Consider the following 15,642-nt stretch of genomic DNA (forward strand, 5'->3'; position numbering starts at 1 on the left):
GTAGGACTCCTGCAGTAAAATCAGCAGGCAAAGCTTCTGCTATGTAAGCTTCCCCCACCCCCTTCTTTGGATCAGGACTGCAACGTCCTGGGAGCAGGTCTGAAAACTGAGAAGAGATTCTGGAGCCTCGCCTCGTTCAGCTTTGGTTCATTGCATCCTCAAGCCCAGCTTCTGAAGTCCATCCTTGAAGCTCATTAACGAAGGAGGGGAAATGATCTGTGCTCCTGCTGGAATGAATTGAAAACGAACTTTTCATTCCTACCTGTGTTCAGGTGAAAGAAACTGTAGTAAGCATCGCTGTTGCACAGATTGCCATGTTGGCTACCCCTGCCATAATCACTGCCTCAGAAGAGGTGTTTGAAAAGGATGTTCTGGTAAGGTTGCCATCTACTTGTAGGAATGTTTAGGAAGGTACAAGAGAATATACTAGTTATATATAATCCTTCCTTACTCATGCTAGTGAGCATAAAGCAGAGCACATTCCTTCTAGACAAATAGGAAATTTATTGAGTAGCTGGTTTCAGCCTTTTAATTAAAGAAATCCAGGATTTCTTCAGACTGGATTCTTTCCAGTAACTTCCCCTTTACAGAGGTACCTGGGGTTACAGATGCTTCAGGTTACATACACTTCAGGTTACAGACTCCGCTAACCCAGAAATAGTACCTCGGGTTAAGAACTTTGCTTCAGGAGGAGAACAGAAATCGTGCTCCGGTGGCATGGCAGCAGCGGGAGGCCCCATTAGCTAAAGTTGTGCTTCAGGTTAAGAACAGTTTCAGGTTAAGAACGGACCTCCGGAATGAAATAAGTTCTTAACTGAGGTTAAGTGGTACCTCGGTTTCAGTTTTAGGTTAAGAACGGACCTCCGGAACGAATTAAGTACTTTACCTGAGGTACCACTGTATTTCCCACTTTGAGCCAGGAGCAAAAGCTGGTCAAAAGAGAGATCAAAAATAGAATAATAATAATAATAATAATAATAATAATAATAATAATAATAATAATAATAATAATAATAGAGATGGCTTTGTGCCCAGCCCTTTCATTTGGCTTTATTTGGGTCATGCCCATCTCCCTGGTCACACTCAGGGGGAGATGGCTCCCAACAGGTAAGACAGGAAGTCCTCCCCGCTTGGAGCCACATTCCTCTGTGTGCCCATTCTAGCAAACAGGAAATGTTGGACTTGACTGCTCTATATATACATCCCACACAACCTCCGTGATTGAACCGCTTGTGCAATAGACCAAAGCGGCCAAAGTTTTCCCCATTAATTCTGGGCGGTGTTCCTGCTGAATTATTGCCTGTCCCATAGCTGTTAAAACTCAGGGAAGCTCAGCCAAAATTAACAGGGGTGCCAACTTGAATAAAATATTTGGGGGTGCAGCTAATCCCCACCCCACGTAATCGATCACATGATGCGGCACACACCATTTGAATGACAGTGCCCATCAACTTGGTGGAGGCAGCTCCCTCAAATATTTTATAGCCCCTAGGAGTTAGCTCCTATGCAAAATAATAATAATTTTTTTAAACCCTGCAACTCCAAGTCAGCCAAATCCTCCTTTCCAAACTCTTAAGAGACGATCGCGGAAACAAAATGTAGCTCAGCCCAGTTTGCCCAAGGATGCATTTTATTCTCTTATAACGCTGATGTCATGAATGGCAGGGCGGGGCGAGTTGGGCGTCGCCGAAGGAAGGCGATGAAAGCGAACCCAGCGCCTTGTCAGAAAGGAGAGAGGCGCCTCCGCGGAGCAGAAAGGCTCGCTGCCGCCGTTAGATGGCGCTCGAGACTTTGCAACCAGCCGTACAAAGCGATTCAACGTCAGAAACAAAACAAACCCCAAACCCAAAAAACGGTGGGGGAGAAAGACATCTCTAAAAAAGGAGGAAACTACGCCGCGGTGAACGCCACATTTTATTTTTTAAAAGGAAGCTTACCTTGAGAAATGGGTCAAGAAGGTGATGAAGGAGAAGAGACTCAATTCTGAGTCTCTTTGCCTCAATTCTGCCGCAACTGGCAAACTTTCTGCTGAGATGCAGTCTCGGGCCAGGGTTGCAACTGCCGTGTGTGTGTGTGTGTGTGTGTGTGTGACTGCGCTCCGGCTTCAGGATGCAAAAGCTGTGGCGCGGAGAGGTGGCCTGGGCTCGCATCATGGGGAGAGATAGAAGTAGAAAGGGACTTGGCAGCACTGCACGGATCTCTTCCCTTTCATCTAGAAAGTTTCTGGGAAACATGCTTTGCCGAGCAGTCTTAACTCTCCAGAGCGTGAATGAGGGAGGGAACGAGAGCTGCACCGCACCCACTGAAAACTTTGCTAACGTTTCTGTTCCAAATGGCATTCCCCTGCCGAAGTCCTAAAGCGCACTTACTTCCAAGTAAGCCCCTGGCACGGATTGCAACGAGGCTTCCGTTTTGAGACCGCGGTTATTTAGTCCTAACGAGAGATTGGCCTCAGAGCAAAGACCTCTGACCCGAGGCCACGCTGCCCTCTAACAACCCCATGACCTTGAGGACTACTGGCGGGGCTTATTTGCTGGGGGAAGGAAATGCGCTCTGTTCATGCTCAGGCGCCACCTATTTATTTACTTGGAAATAATTCAGAGCTGGAGTGAGCAATCCTGCGCGCACTGATCTTGGGGGGGGGGCTGAGCCCCACTGAGCACTTCAGGATTTCCTTCCGAATACAGTGGTACCTCAGGTTACAGACGCTTCAGGTTACAGACTCCGCTAACCCAGAAATATTACCTCGGGTTAAGAACTTTGCTTCAGGATGAGAACAGAAATTGTGCTCCGACGGTGTAGCGGGAGCAGGAGGCCCCATTAGCTAAAGTGGTGCTTCAGGTTAAGAACAGTGTCAGGTTAAGACTGGACCTCTGGAACGAATTAAGTACTTAACCCGAGGTACCACTGTAAATGTGCAGCGCGCTCAGCTATAAGATCAGGTAGAATCGTAGAATTGTAGAGTTGGAAGGGACCCCGAGGGTTATCTGGCCCAACCCCCTGCGAGGCAGGAATCTTTTGTCCAACGTGGGGCTCGAACCCACGTCCATGAGATTAAGAGTTTCATGCTCTCCCAACTGAGCTATCCCGGAGAGTGGGGGGGGGGTCTGTCCCGAGCACGTAGGAGGCCTGCCCTTCACTTTTCAGACCTCCCTGTTGCTCTCTTTAGGTTGCGATCCTACACACCTCGCAGTCCCGGCTTGCAAGGGCAGGTGTCAGAGACCCCGTGCGCCCTGTATGCGAAGCCTCACGTCTGGCAAGCAGCGCCCATCCGCCTCCAACCCGGACTCCCAGCTTAACGCCGCAGATCCCGTTCCCACTGTGGGGACCGAGGTCGTGGAAAGACAAGGGCGGCCAGACTTTTTGGCTCTCGCCCTCCGTGTGCTGCGAGAGGCGTCTGGGTTCTTTCTGAGACCTGGAAAACCCAGGCGGCCTCTGCTTCTCGGAATGGCCGGAGAGAGTTAGGAGCTCAGTTTTGTCTATACTGGCCGCCGGGACCGGCTCTTCAGAGTTTCAGCAAGGCTTGAACCTGGGTGCCACGGCTCTCATATTTTAGGAGAGGACTCGGGGGTCTGGGCCCCAGTTTGGAAGGAGGGTAGCAAAGCGCGCAAACAAATTCTGCCCGGGATCCTGGGGTCCTCCAACTCTTGCCGTCGGGGCTTAGTTCGCCTTTTTAATGTCCAGGTTAGGCGTCTGTAAAGCTGCTCCTCGGGTTGATTCCGGGACTCTAACGCGCTGGAAAAGTCAGAGGAGGGAACCGTTCTCCTCGGGCTCTACGCGCTTTCCTGCGCTTGTAACCCGCGCTTGCACCCGGGGTCTCTTGCTTGGGAAAAGGGTACAAGGCCAAGTCAAATCAGGGGAGCGGGAGAAAGGCCGAGGAGTGCGTGCGTGTCTGAATATGGCATAGCAGGTACTGTATGTAGCAAGGACCTTGAAACAAAGCTAAGAGCCAGCAAGATTGGATGGCCCTCTGTCATGGATGCTTGAGCTGAGATTCCTGAATTGCAGGGGGTTGGTCTAGATGACCGTTGGGTCCCTTCCAACTCTACAGTTCTATGATTTTAAGATGGCCCACCCCATCCTCTTTCTCCTCCCCTCCCGTCGCATAGACACGCACTGAGTTTTTTCTCTGAATGGGTTCTGTTCGGTCTGGAGAGGAAACCGACTTGTGCGAAGTGTGGTCAGACGAGGGGAGGGGGGTCTTCTAGTTTTGCCATCGGGGTTTTAACTGGATCCTGTCTCAACCCTGGCGAAAGGGGGAAAGGCTTCCGTCGAAGGCACCTTGAGTAATCAATAAGAAAGAGTGAGGGGGGGGGTGTCTCAGTTTTGCCTTCAAGTGGGTCGGGTGCGCCAGAAAGAAGTTAGAGAGGTAAGCTGCAAACTCCGCGCGACACAATAATGCGAAGAGTACGTCATGCGCGCATCCAGTGCGCGATATGTTCGTCCACGTCGGGCGTTAAGCAGAGCGGTTTCCCGTTTGCCGTCGAGGAGACCCATGCTGCCACAGCGTTTCGGCGGCTTTGGTCCCCTGTATCCGGGCATGGGTATGCAAGGAAGGAAGGGGCTGTGGCTCTCCTTTCCCTGAGGTCGGGAGGAGACCGTCGAAAGACAAAATAATAAGAATAAAATGGCGAGCACACGTTTGATTGCACGCTCCCTCCTTCCCCCTGTAACTTCACACTCATAAACCTTTCGTGCGGAAGAGCGCGCACCCCCCTCCTGATTTTAGCAGAACTTGCTCCTGGGGATCCAGCTATATGACACCATCAAGCAAGCACGTGACGTCATAACCCGTTGGCTTTTGATTGTGGCCTCGCAAAACTGGCAGTCCAGCCGGATAGGGTTGTTACTGGAGAGAGAACTGGCACCCAGGCCAAAAATCGCTTAGGGGACTTTATGTGTGACTTTTGTGTTTGACACACCCGCATCCCTGACACTCCTAGGCCTCGCCAGATGACAGCGCTTGCCCTTCCGATCCCCTGAACCCCGTGGCGTCGGAATCCCAGTTGACTGGAGCGGGGTTTGTCCGGGGAAGTGTGCGTCCTCCCAGGCCGGCCGCCTTTCTCTCCGCCAGGAGGCCCCTGGAGGATGACGAGGGCGTTCCCCCGGCCCGGGGCGGCTCTCGGGTTACCGAAGGGCGTGACCCTCGGCTGGCTGGGGAGCAGCGTCTGGCCGAGCGACTATAACCTTGGAGAGAGCCATTGGGTCGAAGCAGCTGCCGGAAGCTCAGATCCCTCTCTCCCTCTGTGTATATGTGTGTGTGTGTGTGTGTGTGTGTGTTTGGTCTTTTTGGACCAATGTGGGTGGCAGCTGGACGCCGGACCCTTTGGAGAAGGAGGAAGGGGTGGGTCGGTGGGGAAGGATGGAGAGGTTCTGACCCGCCCCTGGAAACCTCGGTAGGGGAGCCGCGTAAGTCTTCTTTTTGGAGTCCTTTTTTTGGAGCGCTCCCCCCTATAAGCCCGCTCTCATCTCTCTTTGGGTTTGAGCAATGGGTGTGAGCTTAAGGTGAGTAACGCGGATGGAGCTCCAGGGAGCGAGCGGCACGAGCTGCTGGGCAGATCCATCGGGCTTGGAGGTCGCCCACGGCGCGCCTCTGCGCCCCTGGCGTGCCATGGAGGCGTCCTCGGCGCGGCCGGGTAGATCCTTTGGTCAGGGTTTCATCTCTTTAGCAACAAGGCTGGCTTGGAAATGGCCTAAAATCCAGGAGGGCGGCGGGGTGGTGTGTGGGGAGATCCTAAGGGAAGGGAAAGAGGCGGAGGGCGGGGATGAGATGGGAAAGATGGGAGAGTTTGGACTCCCAGCTTTGTGGACGGATCCCAGGGCGCCAGGGTGGGTGTCAGGCTTTAAAGGAGGGCTTTGAAAACTGTGCAAGGGAGGAAGGAGGGAGAACCATGCAAGAGGGTGCTGCTGGGAGCCTGAGGTGTGTGGAGGGGGGGGGGACTGTGTTGGAGAGCGTCGAGGCGAAGGCCAAACTTTTCGCTCAGAAGGTTGGCAATGATGGAGGCGAGGGAAGTCTCAGGCAGCAGAATGAGAGAGGGCAGCGGGTGACAGAGTCTCGCTTCGGCTTCATCTACATTTACCTATCCATTCTGTACACATTCACGCACTCATGCTCAAGTCATTAAACACGGCAAGACCCTGCAAGCACCTTCCGTGGACGTGAGAGGCCCCACTGCAAGGAGCGTCCCTTACTTCCAAGTAATGGGAGCCAGGAGACCTGCGCATACTTGCGCACAGCTGTTAAAACGAAACCAATACTATGCCGGACATCTGAAAGCAAGGAAAGAAAAGAAAATCCAGGCGATTGAATAAACAAGGGCCGCCATGGGACTTGTGGCTGGTTTGGAAAAGGGATTCGTTTGACGCGATTGAAACGACCCACCGCACACTTCTTTGGAAAGCCAGCTCCTCATCCACGGAAATCAAGTGGGTTTGCTTCCAAGTGGAATCAGAATGCAAAAGTGGGGGGTTTGGGGGGAGAGTGTGGGGGAGATGAGGTACTGAGCGTTTGATCTTCCCACCTCAGGCCAGGCACACTCTACCTGCCCTGTCCCCCGTGGGACGGCTGCATATACTGTACAAACGACATGCGGGCGACTCCCTATAGAAAGCGTCCGCCCCCTTCTCCGGACCTCTTTCGACCAGGTGTTTAGATGGTGTAGCTGGTCCTAATAAAAGCCCCCCCTATGTTTTGGAGAGACTTCAAAAGACGTAGAAGTAAATTATTAAGCGCGCCGTCCTGTTCAACCTTCCCTTGTCGCTTTGGCCAAATTTCTCTTGGCTGGGGGAGGAGAATTACACTCTATAACAAGCTTCACACTTGAAAATGTTTTGATACTATATGCAGCCAGCGATTTCTTTTTTCTGTTAAGGAAAAAAGAAGGTTCCTGTAAAAATAAACCCCTCCTTTTGGAAGGGAGAAGGAGAAAGAAAGAGACCGGCCAGGCCAAGAAGGCTATTGACAAAACATTATTATCAGATGTGGCCGGAGTTCAGTGGAACTTGGAAAGGAGATCGTTCCCAATTGCCCTGAGCGCTACGATATTTTGGGGGGTAGGGGCGGGCAGGCGGGCAGGAGAGACAGAGAGCTGCCACATAGAACCCTTCCAGTGTTCTTCTCAAAAAGGCATGTTCTTATTCTTTAGGAAGCAAGGCATGGTCTCTTCGTGACTGGGAGTGGGGTGACTTGTTTATGCGGCAGAAAGCGTCCCTGAGTTAAACAGGATTACTTCTGCTGCAAATGCGCGTGGGGAGCGCAACCTTTCGGCACCATCTTGTGATGGATATGGAATCCAATGGGATATGCTTGCACCCTAAGTAGGCTTAGAGATGCAGGCTAACAGCGCGATCTTTTGCACATTTACGCGGAAGTAAGTCCCACTGGGCTCAATGGGGCTTAGTTCATAGGATGGCGGGAGGGACGGCAGCGCTCCTAAATGGCGCTAGTGCTAGGAGCGTGACAGTCAAGTCAAACTTTGCCACAGCACAACGTACTACCTGGAGGTTTCTTCTTCAGTGCTTTGAAAAGCAAGCGGGAGATAGTGAAGCTGGGAGCAGAGCAAGTAACACCTGAGAGGGTTAGATGAGAAGCTTGTGGATGACGCGCAACCCGATCCTATGCCTGATTCTAAAGCAAGTCCCAAGGAGTTCAGTGGGGATTGCTTCCGAGAAACGTGTGCGCTTGCAGCCTGCTTTTAAAAAACAAAACAAACAACAAAAAACAAAATTAAACTAGTTCAAATTCACGATTTTTTTTACAAAAAAATCTTTTATTTTTCTTCAATGCAGGGGAGAGGTGTCATTTGTATGATTGTTCAGACCAACAAGCACTTCATCCGAGACGCAAATATTCAAGGAGGAGAGGAAAATTGCCATCCCTCTGAGGAAAACTCAGAAATACGTGCACGCCCAAGCGAAGATGGAAAGTCCAAGGGAGGGGAATCAGAAGACTTGGACAGGCGAAGAAATGGACAATGCGGGAGTCCAGGCCGCCCTCTTCCCCTAGACCCGTCTTTAGCCATTGGCCTGATAGATAAAGTAAGTGGGAGACCCCCATCTCCTTTAGAAAGTCAAGGCCAAACTGTGGGGTGTCTTATTCCTAGAGCAGTCAAGTACAACATTTTCCTGTTTCCTAGAACGGACACACGGAGGAATGTGGCTCCAGACAGGGAAGACTACCTGTCACACCTGCTCTGGAGCTTCCTCCCCCTGTGTGTGACCAGGTAAAGAGGCGTGACCCTAGCTGACCAGATAAAAGGGCTGGCCACGCAACCATCTCTTGAACTCTTACTTTCTTACTCTTGGACTCTCTCTGTCCTGGCTCTTAGCTAGCGCATGGCTTAACCTTCACATAGGATGGAGCGCACAAGCAGAAAGTCTGAGATGCCTGCCTTCAGATTACTGCTGTGAACTGAATGTGAGTAAAACTTTATCCTTTTAAAGAAGACTGTGTTGTGTTGTTGTTATTATTATTATTATTATTATTATTATTATTATTTTAAGAGGGAAATAAAGGGGGAAACTTACCAAGTACAATCCAGACTGGGCAATCCAGAAGAAGAAGAAGAAGAGTTTGGATTTGATATCCCGCCTTTCACTCCCTTTAAGGAGTCTCAAAGCGGCTAACATTCTCCTTTCCCTTCCTCCCCCACAACAAACACTCTGTGAGGTGAGTGGGGCTGAGAGACTTCAAAGAAGTATGACTGGCCCAAGGTCACCCAGCAGCTGCATGTGGAGGAGCGGAGACTCAAACCCGGTTCCCCAGATTACAAGACTACCGCTCTTAACCACTACACCAAACTGGCTCTCAAGCAATCCAGACTGGATTGCTTCATTAAATGATTCTAACGAAGCATCAACTTGCTTCCAATAAGTTGCAAAGGGAATGTGCTCTGCTGTTCATTCACTAGCGTGGGTGAGGAGGGATAATATCAAAACAATATATCCTCTCCTACCTTCCTTAACATTCCCACACAAACTATGGTCGCTTTCCATGGAGCTGGGTGGCACAATGATCAGAGGAGCTAAACTGGTGGCTGTAACAGCAGGCAGAGAGGGCAGAAGTGGAGTATGATGAGAGATGGCGGTGTAGCAGGAGGGTGGGCGGGTGGGCGAGAAAAGGTGGGGAAGCCGAAGCCTTTCTTTTGCTCCCTGAAGTCCATTGGTGGTGCAGGATATAATTCTTCATTAAACTGAACTGAGAGATTATAACCTCCCCATTCCAGGCCCCTCGATGATTCTAGGCTACATATTAGGAAACCTCCTTTCTCCCTCTCTTTTTTTTGGACAGAGTAATGATGATCAGGAAATCTGCGGAATGAACTAATCAAGAAAACAAAAGAAGTTATTCCAAGCCAGGACAACTAGACAAGTTCCTGGCAGCGCAGCTTTTTCTGGTGTCGGAGTTGCCGAACATCCTTAGCACACACACGAGTTATCTCCCGATGAGGCTTTGCTATAACCATTTGTCATGCTGGCAATAGAGTACGGGCCAAAACTGGAATAATAATAATAATAATAATAATAATAATAATAATAATAATAATAATAATAATAAAAACAACTAGAATTTGCCCTGCTCGGGCGCAGACTTGTGGCTGGCGCGCGAAGCGTCCAGTGGGCGTGCAGACAACCGGCGGGGAGAATTGATTTCGGATCACAGCTCATCGGAAGTCAAAGGGCGCTCGCGAAACGCTCCTGTCGTTTGATCTACAGCCCAAATCCCTGCCTAGCAACTGCAATCACATCTTTCTAACCCCCATCGCAACCCCGGCTTCCGTTTCCTCTTTGGTTAGTTGTGTTGGTTCGCCTCCTGTCGTCTCACAAAGGAGGACTCCACAGCTCTGGAATCTTCTCGTCCAGGAACAGTCAATGATTATGAAGAACATCAAAGCAGAAGCCAACCATTTCCTAGCTTGAAATTTCGCGAGAAGGTGGCCACAGGTCAGAGCTGAGGACTCATTCTTCTACAAGGCTTTGGAAAATTGTGGTCTTCCTGCCCGCATGTGCAAGAAGATCAGGAGTCAATCCCTGGAGAGAAACCACCAGAGCTCCTGGCACATCCCAGCCAGTCAATAGCCAGATTCCTCGCGTTTCATTGGACAATCTGGCAGACATGGGCTTTGGGTTGAACCCATTACAGAAATAGGGGGGTCCATGCAGGGATTTTCAGTGGCTGCCCAATCTACAGGAGTCTAATAGATGGAGCAGACCATACCAGGGTCGCTGCCCATAAACAGGCCCACCCTGGAAGGAGTCTCGGGATTGAATTAGGATGGAGAGAAAACGGGACGGAGGGCAGGAAACATAAGAACCACTTACAGATAGGTAGCCGTGTTGGTCTGCCATAGTCAAAATTAAAAAAAATCCTTCCAGTAGCACCTTAAAGACCAACTAAGTTAGTTCTTGGTATGAGCTTTCGTGTATCTGAAGAAGTGTGCATGCACACGAAAGCTCATACCAAGAACTAACTTAGTTGGTCTTTAAGGTGCTACTGGAAGGAATTTTTTTATTTTTATAAGAACCACTATTACTGAATGCCTGACCTAAGTCTCCTTGGATCGATTGAGTGGGACTTATTTCCAAGTCATATGGGGAATATATAAGCCTCATTGTACAGCCTAGCAGGAAGTTTCATTGAGTTCAGATGGGACTTACTCCTAGGTGAGTTGACCTCAGATTGCAGCCTTTCCAGAGTTTGACTGAAAGGACTTACCCACGAGTAGACGTGTACATTTGAAGGTGCCACCACAAGCAGCCTGGTGCTTAATTGTGGCTTCCATTCTTCACAGCTGCTTTCCGTTTTCCCTCTACAGACACCCGAGCGATTTCTCTTCAAGGGAAACGCCCCCCCCGCCCGTGTTTTTATGAGACAGCAGGACAGATCTCCCCACCCAAAGATACACACCTTCTTTCCTCCTTAGCAGAGTTAGACGCGTAATAATGCCGCGATCCTCAAGTCTGGAAGATGACCAGTTGCGGAGAAACCTATGGGCCCGTCAGCCCGAAACGGGAAAGTCGAAGACTAATATCCAAACCACACTTTATGAATCTTAGCTCTGGGGAGAACCCCTTTCCCCTAGAAATACAGTCGTTCGGTCCCAGCATGTGTCCTTAACCTCAGGCCTCTGATAAATAAAGATCTAGAAAGAGGGGGAACCCCAGGAAGGCTAATAAGCTACGCTCTGTATTAACTCCTTCCTGTATGCAAGCCCGATTCCCTATTTATGTGTGCGGCTTGCTTTGTGCCCTAAGTTGAAGACCCTTGACTACTGAGGGTGCTGGTTCCTTTTGGGGGGCTCTAAGACATTACCCTCGCGCCACCGCCAGGCTCTCAGTCAATTCCACCGTTCTCCATCCTGCCTAGGAGTCTCCATCCTCCATCCAATCCACGGTTTCTCTCTCAACCACTTTGCAAAACGGGTTAATGTCGCAATAAATTTGTTGGTCGTTACTGCGCTACAGTACAAGGTTGTGTTTGTGGGTTGTTGTTTTTTTAGTGTTATTTGTTTTTTGCTACCCTGCCTTTCTGGAAATTGCTTTCCTCCTCCTCCTCCTCCTCCTCGGGACAGGGCTTGCTACTCAAAGACAGAAAAGCTTGCTGCGCAGCACGGAGAGAGAGAGAGAGAGATTGTCGCTGGAATCTAGCAAAATTGGGAGGGATTGTGCTGGGGTTTCGACTGCTGCTGCTCTCTTAAGGACACATCCCCGTAAGGAAACACAGGTCAGTCGCGGTTCAAAGCTAGGCAAGAAAAGTGGCAGGGATTGTTTCCAGAGGTTGCGCTCCCCAGGGCTAGGCTTTACCAGCCAAGGGACACGGACACACCCACAGGTCCCACAATTGCAGAGGTCAGCACTCGTCTCCAACCTGAAGCTCAGAATCATTCATCCTGAGTCCCGAAGACACCCCGCGTTACGCCCCCGAATATGCATGACACTTTTTCTTTTTTTTAAGAGAAAAAAGAGGGATGAAGTGGCAAAATATAAACCTGGCTCCAATGACCTGCCTCCCAAGCCATCAAAACAGTCTACTTTGCAGCCCAGCTCAACGCCTGTTTACTCAGAAGAGAGTTCAGGCGATTGCAAAGACACAATCACAATACAGTGGTATCTCGGGTTACAGACGCTTCAGGTTACAGACTCCGCTAATCCAGAAATAGTGCTTCAGGTTAAGAACTTTGCTTCAGGATGAGAACAGAAATCGCACGGCGGCGGCAGCGGGAGGCCCCATTAGCCTGGTACCTCAGGTTAAGAACAGTTTCAGGTTAAGTACGGAGCTCCGGAACGAATTAAGTACTTAACCCGAGGTACCACTGTAATGCAAAAGTGCTGAGATGAAGGGGGGGCAGGACTATTGATTAATTTATTTGCTTCCTCCCTTCCGGCTACTCAAGACATTTCAACTCTCCCCAGTCCAGTTCTTCGATATCTCCAATTAACAACAACAACAACAACAATAACAACAACAATAGTACGTTTCATAGGAGAGCCTGTCACTCTAGACTGTTATAGATATTTATAGACTGAAAAAAATGTGAAGTGCATATATGGATCTCTCCCTCCCCACGCCAGTCACCCACCACATCAGCATACATTCGTCACTATAGGTAAGTGGTGACCCACGGAGCACAAAGGAGGGGTAGCTGGGAGCAAGCAGGCAAAGATGCGGGAGGTCTGAGATGGTGGCGCAGCAGGAGGCCCAGCAGATATCTTGGAAAGATTTACATTTCAAGTTGGGTTCGGCCATCCATTAGAGCGAGTGACCTGGAGGATCTCTGCCTGTAAAGTCAGAGGCCATGGATCAAACTGGGGCTTACTCTCAGGTAAACGTGCAGAAGAGTCGTGTTTCCTGGCCTGCTTGTTTGAAAGAATTCTCAACAAAGGCGCTCCCTCCTCTTTCTAATTTTGTGGGTACATTCCTCGCTGGGTTTAGGGGCCAGTTTTCGTTTATTGATTTAATGTCCTTCATAAGAGTTCTGAATACAGTACTAGCAAGATAGAAAGGGAAATGCATGGAAGTAGAGTTTACTAAACACACACACACAAACTCCGATTTGATGAAGTGGGATCTAGTCTGCGGAAGCTTAGGCCACAATAAAAGGTGCTAAGGTACCACAAAACTCTTTGCTGCAACGACGGCGACAACAGCAGCAGCAGCATCAACAAAACTTAAAAAGCTGAACACTGGGACTGTCTGGAATCCGAGTCTAAACACTGTTGGGAAACTAACCCTCTTGAAATCAGCCTGGGTGGATTCTAGAGTCCGGGCCCATAAACCCCGATGGGAATGTGGAATGATAGGACATGGATTCTAATCCTCGGCAGTCCGCCGGGAAGATCTCCGGCTCACATCTCCCAGAAATGCCTTGGGTGCAGTGGTGGCAAATGCGCCGGCGGTGGCAACTTCCCCTGCAGGTCAGGGAGCCTTGCGCGCGGGAACTATATATTCTATGTACATATCTATCGCCCGCACAGGAGGGTTTGTGGCGTCCCCGCGTCTCTAGCTCCCTTGGCAAGCTTTGATCCACACAACTCAAGAGGGGCTTGAAACAATGAGATTAAACGCTGCCTCCAACTTTTCTTCACAAACGGCCTCCTAGAGAGAAGCGCTCAGCTTGATGCCGCTGAAACTTTCCAGGTGAGGACCCCCCTCACTTTTTTTTCTCTCCCCTCCACCTCTCTTTTTCTTTTCATGCCTCCGCCTTCTCTCTAGCTCGACGTGAAGCTCGGAGCTCCTCAGCAAACACTCAACTGTTCTCCGCTGGGTTGGAGGAAGGAGGTCTGTGGAACCGCTGGCAGCAGCAGCCCCGGCAGCCAGGCTTTCCAGAACGAATAACAAAAAGGTTACTGTACATAGAAACGTGCTGTCAGCCCGAGAGCCTCAAGTTGTTTGAATGTTGGTTTGGGGGACGTAAATATAGCAGCTCTGCGGTTCCCTCCCGCTCCTCTCTCTGCTTCCCCTCTTTAAATAATTCCATTTCAATTGGGAAAGGTTAGCTCTAGACACGAGGTACAATAATATTCCCCCCCAACAAAAAATCCTTAAGTTCTCTCCTATATTTCTTTTAAGCATTACCTTATCCCTTACTTACCGTTTATGGAAATAATGCTTCTCCCCATTGCGCGCCCCCCCGCGCGCCCTTTTCCTAAAGGGACATGTAATTCTGCGGGTGAACTTTGGCTGGACTTTCCTTTTGCATCCCACACAGGGAACAGCCGTGGGTTCCCCGGGCTTGCAGATGAGCCGAGTACTTAAGGTGAGCAAAAAAATTAAATAAATATGCCACAGAGAAACTGTGTGCTTTCTTGACCGGACTTGCATCTAGGGAGCTGGTTTCCAAGCGCAGTCCTTTTTCAAGCTGCTGCATGAGAGGGTGGAATGAAAGAACTCTTTAAAAATAAATTAAAAACGCGATGAAATGAAATCGAGGTAAGGAAGCGCGCTCAGGTCTCACGAAGGGCGCCGTCCTGAGACTCCAGAACCTCGTTTCACAGCGCAGGGGACCTTATTGTGCATAAATCATCCCACACCACCCAGACCTGTGCATTTGGCAGCCGGAACTCTCCAAGCACACTTAAGAAAAACATCCCACTGTGGTCTAAGACTGTAACCTCTGCTCGTCATTTAGCAGCTTAAAGATCACTACTTTTTATTTATTTATATTTTATCAGAGTGCAGAACTGAGGCCCAAGTCTACGGCAAAAGAAACAGCTCTTTTCCTCCCACACTTGCTTCAGATCTCAGCTGTTTTATATACACATCCAGAGAGGGACTGGTGCAATTTAGGACCACGGCGGTGGGGGAAATCTGGTCGCAATCCTACCAGGCGCTTACCGAGGCGCGTGTGAAGGATTGGCGCTGATGCAAAGTTTCTGAGAACTCTGGACATTCAACTGCAGACTCAAACACTGGGGTGTGGGGATGGTGGCGGAGAGAAGTGGGTTATGGGTTTACACATCAATTCTAAACGCTTGGGAGTTAGACCCCCCACGCCCCCCCCTCAGTTGTGGCTGGTTCCTCCCAAGCAATCTGTTCTAAGATTAAAATCAGTTAAACCTCGGGCGGAGTTCCTTCAAACTGCATCCCGGATTGTAACTCTGCTCATGGGCGTAGCTAAGCGGGGGGAGGGTGCAAGGAGGGACAGCTGCCCCCTTAAATAAAGATAAATAAAGAAAAATACATAGCTAACTGAGGTTCTGCCCCCCCCCACAAGAGGCCTGCCCCTCCCAACAAAAATCCTGGCTACGCCCGTGACTCTATTGTATATTCTTCTCTGGTCCTACAGTCTCAAAAGGGTGGTAAAATTACCTTGGTTTTAAAGAGTCAGCCCTTCATTCCCAACGCATGCTTTCTCCTAAGGGACTCCACATATGGCAGGCCAGGGAGTCTTTCCCAGTCCTAACTGGAGACGCCAGGGATTGGATCTGGGATCTTCTGCACGCAAAAGGATTTCCCAGAGCAGCGGCCTTCCCTTTCATTGCCACCAAGCTCATTTTCTGTTCCTCCAGCGTAGAGAGAGGAAGGGACGAACGTACATCTCTCCTCAGTACGGTAGAACTACTGATAACGTTCCTAAAATCAGGCATCCCCAAACTCGGCCCTCCAGCTGTTTAGGGACTACAACTCCCATCATCCCTGACCAC

At 50.0% G+C, this 15,642-nt stretch overlaps 1 protein-coding gene and 1 long non-coding RNA gene across 2 annotated transcripts in view; one reads left to right on the plus strand and one right to left on the minus strand.

Annotated features, from left to right (window-relative positions):
• The window catches only part of GPR45 (G protein-coupled receptor 45), a 550,360-nt gene that overhangs the window by 118,674 nt on the left and 416,044 nt on the right, over positions 1 to 15,642 (minus strand). The gene's annotated exons all lie outside the window — the stretch shown is intronic.
• LOC310706213 lies at positions 12,129 to 15,058 on the plus strand. Its single transcript, XR_014525758.1, has 3 exons — positions 12,129 to 12,821; positions 13,474 to 13,636; positions 14,671 to 15,058. It is a non-coding gene; the product is annotated as an uncharacterized lncRNA (long non-coding RNA).

This window comes from Podarcis liolepis (genome assembly GCF_965112155.1).
Source record: "Podarcis liolepis genome assembly, chromosome: 4".
NCBI lineage: Eukaryota > Metazoa > Chordata > Lepidosauria > Squamata > Lacertidae > Podarcis > Podarcis liolepis.